The sequence below is a fragment of the Penaeus monodon genome, unplaced genomic scaffold, assembly GCF_015228065.2.
Source record: "Penaeus monodon isolate SGIC_2016 unplaced genomic scaffold, NSTDA_Pmon_1 PmonScaffold_7826, whole genome shotgun sequence".
NCBI lineage: Eukaryota > Metazoa > Arthropoda > Malacostraca > Decapoda > Penaeidae > Penaeus > Penaeus monodon.
This window is the reverse complement of record NW_023663023.1, coordinates 3,732-9,195: the sequence shown is the minus strand read 5'-3', so window position 1 is coordinate 9,195 and position 5,464 is coordinate 3,732. Positions and strand designations below refer to the sequence as shown.

Here is a 5,464-nt window from a genome sequence, read left to right as displayed (position 1 = left end):
TTAATTGTTTATCTTAATGGAATAGTTCAATAACTCCTTTCCATACCCTTATATATATATAGATAGATAGTTTGTATCATATTATAGGGGTAGGGGGAAAGGTTCTTGAATATTTTCTATTAATAGGTGCATATTTCCTTGCTTACTTATCTATTCATGGATTATTTCTGTCTTCTTTTTAAAAAAAAGGATTTTCCAAGAAAGGTAAGTAGGATTTTCTCTTGTCCTCAAGCTTTGTATTTCAATCCATTAATCTCTGTGTATTCATGTAAAACTCTTTTCATATCTTCCGCAGTATGGAAATGTATGATACTTAGCTTTACAATTTAGAAGGTGGTGGGGGTATTGTGGTATGAGCGGCGGGGAGGGGGGGGGGTGTTCTGCGGGCTATGCGTAGCGTTCCCTCGTTCCTCTCCGGCGGTAGTTACTCTCATGGGTACTCCGGAAATTCCTCGGGGTCCTCTCGGCACCTTGCTATCTGTGGATAAATGACCTGGCAGGCCCCTTCCCCTGTCATTGTGCAATGCGTCCTCTCTGAGCAAAGGGGATGGGAACTCTGCTCTTATTAGTCTCTCTGCGATGGTCCTGTCTTTCCTCCATGCTATCATGGGGGGAGGTCCTTTTACCCTGGCCTCCCATGGTGTGTCCCTGGCCTTTTCTTGTGTCCATTCCCAGATTCTGTTGATCGACTCGCGCAGCTGATTTGCTATGTTCTGGGAATAAAGCATGGGGAAAATTAATCTGTTTAATTCACCTTTCTGTTTCACGTCTAGGAGTGTATCTCTTGGGATATCTTCTAGTCTTGCCATGGCCGCATTGAGGATCTTCTCGCTGTATCCTCGCGCTCTGAAAAAACCTACCATTTCCTTCAGTGCCTTCTCCAGGTGTTCAGGGGTGCTTACAATCCTTTTAACCCTGATTCCTTGTGAGAAAGGGAGGCTTTTCTTTAGATTTGGGTGGTGGCTCGACTGGAAGTGTAAATATTGGTGAGTGTTTGAAGGTTATGGAACACTGTTGTCTGCAGGAAGCCTTCCTCATCTACATATACCAGTGTATCTAAAAAAGGTAATTTGTTTTTATCAAATTCAACCGTGAATTTCAGATCCGGGTGGAACTGGTTGAGGTCTCTGTAGTATTCTTGAAGTTCTTCCTCTGTGCCCTGGAACACTCCAAATATATCATCAATATATCTATAAAATAAGAGCGGTTGTTTTTTCATTTTCTTCCTTTTAGGTTCTATACTCACATGTACAAAAATCTCTGCCACTGCCACTGATACTGAGGCTCCAATTGCCGTACCTTTCATTTGTTGGTAGTACTTATTATCGAACCTCAGTAATGTCCCGGTAAGGATGTGCTCAATGCCTTCCTGTATTAGGTATGGGGGAGGGGCCTTTATATTGTACATGTCTTTCAACCGACCTTGTATGTACCCAAAATTCTTTTCATAAAAATTCGCCACTACCCAGGCTGCCTCTTCCTGTGGGATAGAAGGATATAAAGACACAATGTCAAAGGAGAAAAGGTAAGTCTCTCCTTCTAATTTCGGTGCCTCTCTGAGTTTCCTCAGAAAATGAGTTGTGTCTTGCAGCCTTTCTGGGAGAAGCTCTAACAGGGGGGAGAGAAAGGTAGTTAGTAACCTGTCTACTGGTCTCGTAGGTGCACAGCAGCCACTAAGTACTGGCCTCCCTGGCCATGTCCCTATCTCTTCATCTAGCTTTTTATGTGTTTTGGGAGTATGTACCAGTGGGGGATGCTTGGCTTATGGGCTAAAAGGGCGTCCCTCTGTGCTGCCGTGAAACTAGATCTCTTCCCTGTTGGTGAGTCTAGACAGTAGAACCTGCTTACTAGCAATCTGCTTTCTGCCTCCACTCTCTGCAGCTCTTCCTGTGGGTTGGATAAAAGTTTATAAGTATTCGTGTCCCTTAGGTGTGCCTGTCCCATAGCTCTATAGCTCTCTGTCTTAAGCACTACCAGTGCACCATCCTTGTCTGCTTTTTTTATTACAATATTTGGGTCTGCTTTTAGCTCCTCCAAAGCTTTGATTTCTTTCCATGTTAAATTTGGCCTTACTTTCTTTTATTTGCATTTATTACCAGGGCCTCTTCTTCTTTTATTTTATCTTTCAAACCTGGCATCTTTCTAGGGGGACAAGTATTAGTCATCAATCTTGGGAGTTGGGGGGGTAGACGTGTTTTGTTTCTCTCTAATGGGGGGTCTGCCCCTGGGGAGAGGGATGTTGAAAACCTAGAATTAATATCTTTTTCTAGCCTTTCCAAAGAAGAAACTAAATTCTCTATAAGGGGGCGAGGGGATGGGGGGCCTGGGACAAAAGATCTTCCTTTGCTTAGGACTGATCTTTGTGCATGGGTGAGGGGTACCTCTGAAACTACCAGTTCCAGCCCTGCTGCCCATTCCTTTCTCCTTGCCACTGTCCTCCTCCTCTTACCTCTTGGCCCCATTGGGTGTTTCCTCTTCCTATTCCTGTTTGGTCCCTCCCCTTGTAGTGCGGGTCCCTCCCTTGGTACCTCCCATAGCCTGTTTCCTGTCTCATCCTGTACCTGCCTATTCCTCCCAAAATGTTTTCCCCTGGGGGCCTGACTCTTCTCTCAACATCCTCCCTCTGGATGACCATCTGATCTCGGCTTCTCTCCCATAATACCTTCTGTTTCCCTGTCCTCTCCTGTATGCTCCTCTGTTCCCATGTCTTTCCCACGGCTGATGACCCTCTGTTGCTCTGTGCCAAGGTTGTTTCCTTTGGTACCCTTGGGGTGGTGGGTAGAGGGTCGGCAGTGTGGGGTATGGGTATTTTGTGGGAGAAGGGGGCGAGGGGGAGGGAGGGGGGTTTTCGGGTGTGAGGAGGGGGCGGGGGTGTGGGTGGGGAGGGGCGAGGGGAGGGGGGCGGGAGCGGGTGTGAGGGGCGAGGGGGAGGGGGGCGGGGGCGCGGGTGTGAGGGGCGAGGGGGAGGGGGGCGGGGGTGTGGGTGTGAGGGATGTGGGTGTGAGGGGCGAGGGGAGGGGGGCGGGGGTGTGTGGGTCGAGGGGGAGGGGGGCGAGGTGGGCGGTGTGGGGTGGGGGAAAACCCTCATTTCCTATCCTTGCTTCTCTGTTTTCCTGATTTTTTCTTTTCTTTTCTAATTTCTTTTTCCCTTTTTCCCTCTTTGCATGCTCCCTGAATGCTTTCCACGTGTGTGGGTTTGCCACTCCCTGTCCCAGCTCATTGAGAGGAGGATTTAATTTGTCAAGAATAATGTTTTCTATCTTGTTGACTACCTGTACTACTCTATCTATCAGTGCATGGCACGCTTCTACTCTATCCTCCTGTGCTGGGGTTGGGGCTGTGTCAAGGGAGGTATCTAGAGGCAAAGGGGGTTCTGTACTTATGGATTCATAAATCCTAAGGGGCTCACTCTCCTGGGGCAGGGGGGGGGTCTTTTGTGCCAAATCTAAGTTGAAGGTGAGGTTGGGGGTTTGTTCAGTGGTGGGTTCTGTCCCTAATAGGTTGCCTGGGGTGTTTATCCCTGGTCTATTTCCGCATTCACAGGGTTGGGACTGGGTTACCACCTGGGGGGTACTCTCCTCCTGGGGCGGGGAGGGGAGTACAAAACAACTTGATCTTGGGGACTTTTTATCCTATTGGTCTCTGTGGGTGCTTGACATAAAGTCATTAATTCTTTCTCTTCCCTTGTTAATTCGGATTCCTCTCTTAAGTAACTCAAAAGGGGGGTTGACCTATCCATTATGTACAACACCTCTTCAGGGGGGGTCCTTGATTTTAAATTCCTAGTTCCTTTTTTATATGCTCTATTTGTAATCTGTCTATAGTTATCTGGGTACCTATTCATAATTTCCATCTTCAGGTTCACAATTTCGGCCCGCAATTCAATTGCTTCGGCCCTTATGGTAGCTGCCACTAAGCCTTGCCACTGCCTTGCAGCCCTAGACCATATTTGCTCGCCTAATTCTACAATCCATCTCGGGGGGAGGGCATCATTGGGGCTGGGAAAGTCGGTGACTGTTACTCTACAGACCCCTGTGGTACCTCTCGCCTCACTACTATCACATAAGGTAAGGTACTCTAAGCAACTGGCTTCTTTCTGAAATAGATTTGTCAAAATATGGTACTCAGTTAACCTGTTTCCTTGTCTAGCTCAACCCGAGAAACGGGGACTGGGTATTCATCCTCAAAGGGGTCCTCAGGGTGTCCTATTTTTTCTGTTCTTTCTGAAAGGATGTGTACCAAGGGGGAAGCTTCTATTGCCCTATTCCCTCTTATCCATGCATCCGGGTGGTTCCATCCTCCTGGTAATGACTGTATTAAGATCTTTTCCTATCCTCTAACTCTCTGGGTTCCCTCCTATCCTTTGGGTCTCTTCTTTCTTTGGGGGGAGGGGGGGGTTCTATCCTTATCTCTCTTATTGGCCCACTTATCCCTGGAAGGGCCTCCTCCCATTCTCTCATGCTCTCTAATGATCTACCTTCTCTGACATTCTCCCCTGTGTTATCTTTCACTGCTTCTCTCAACTGGGTCCTTGTTATAACCATTGTGATTTGAAAGTTTTTCCTCTGTTCACCAAAAAAGAGGGCTGTAGAACCCTTATTCTCTTTAAAGGGGGAACTCAAGTAGTGGTAATGATCTTTTATTAACAAAACACTATCTATGTGTCTATTTATTAAAAATCAAATAACAACTACTTTATCAATCTCTCAGGTTGGGGCAAAAAAATATATCAAATATATAACTACTGGTATTTTTTTTTAAATAAATCCACGCAACTACTTATTCATATCTTTATATATCCATATTTCATATAGGTTCAAATCTCATCTTTGCATCCATCATTTACCATTGATTATATGTATGTAAATGTTTTGTTGAACTCATTTGGTAATAAACCAATAAATTTTTTTTAAAAAAGGTCCCTAAAAAAACAACAAACAACCAGGCCACATACATGTACTTTACAGTCGCACTGTTCTATGGGGTGTGGGTTATCAAATACACATCTAATGGATAATTTCTAAAACCCCAAAAAATCCTTATGTTCCTATGTTTCTAAGGTCTTATCTCCTCTTTACCTTTACAAATCCAATATTATGTTATCGGTTAATTGATAAGGGTAAACTAACACAGACCTTTAACATACATCTCGCTCTTAGGTCTCTTTATTCCTTCTATATCTTAATCAACCTTTGTATAGATCTCTATATAACCTCTTTCCCATATGATGCTTATTTATTTTGGTACTAACAAACACAGACCTTTTTTCCTTTGTTTAACCATAGTTCCTTAAAATAACAGTAAAAAATGCCACAGACATACAGGTACTTTACATTCGCACTGTTCTATGGGGGTGTGGGTTATCAAAAAATAAAAATCTATTGGACAATTTCTAGAACCACTATTTCAAAGGTGTATATTTCAAAGGTCTTATCTCCTCTTTACCTTTTGTTATCTCTTTACT

General features: G+C 44.6%; 1 long non-coding RNA gene across 1 annotated transcript; it reads left to right on the top strand.

Moving 5' to 3' along the window:
* The first annotated feature begins 806 nt into the window (after positions 1 to 806).
* On the top strand, positions 807 to 1,203 carry LOC119571760. The gene is made up of 2 exons (XR_005228643.1): positions 807 to 986; positions 1,103 to 1,203. It is a non-coding gene; the product is annotated as an uncharacterized LOC119571760 (long non-coding RNA).
* The last annotated feature ends 4,261 nt before the right edge of the window (positions 1,204 to 5,464 follow it).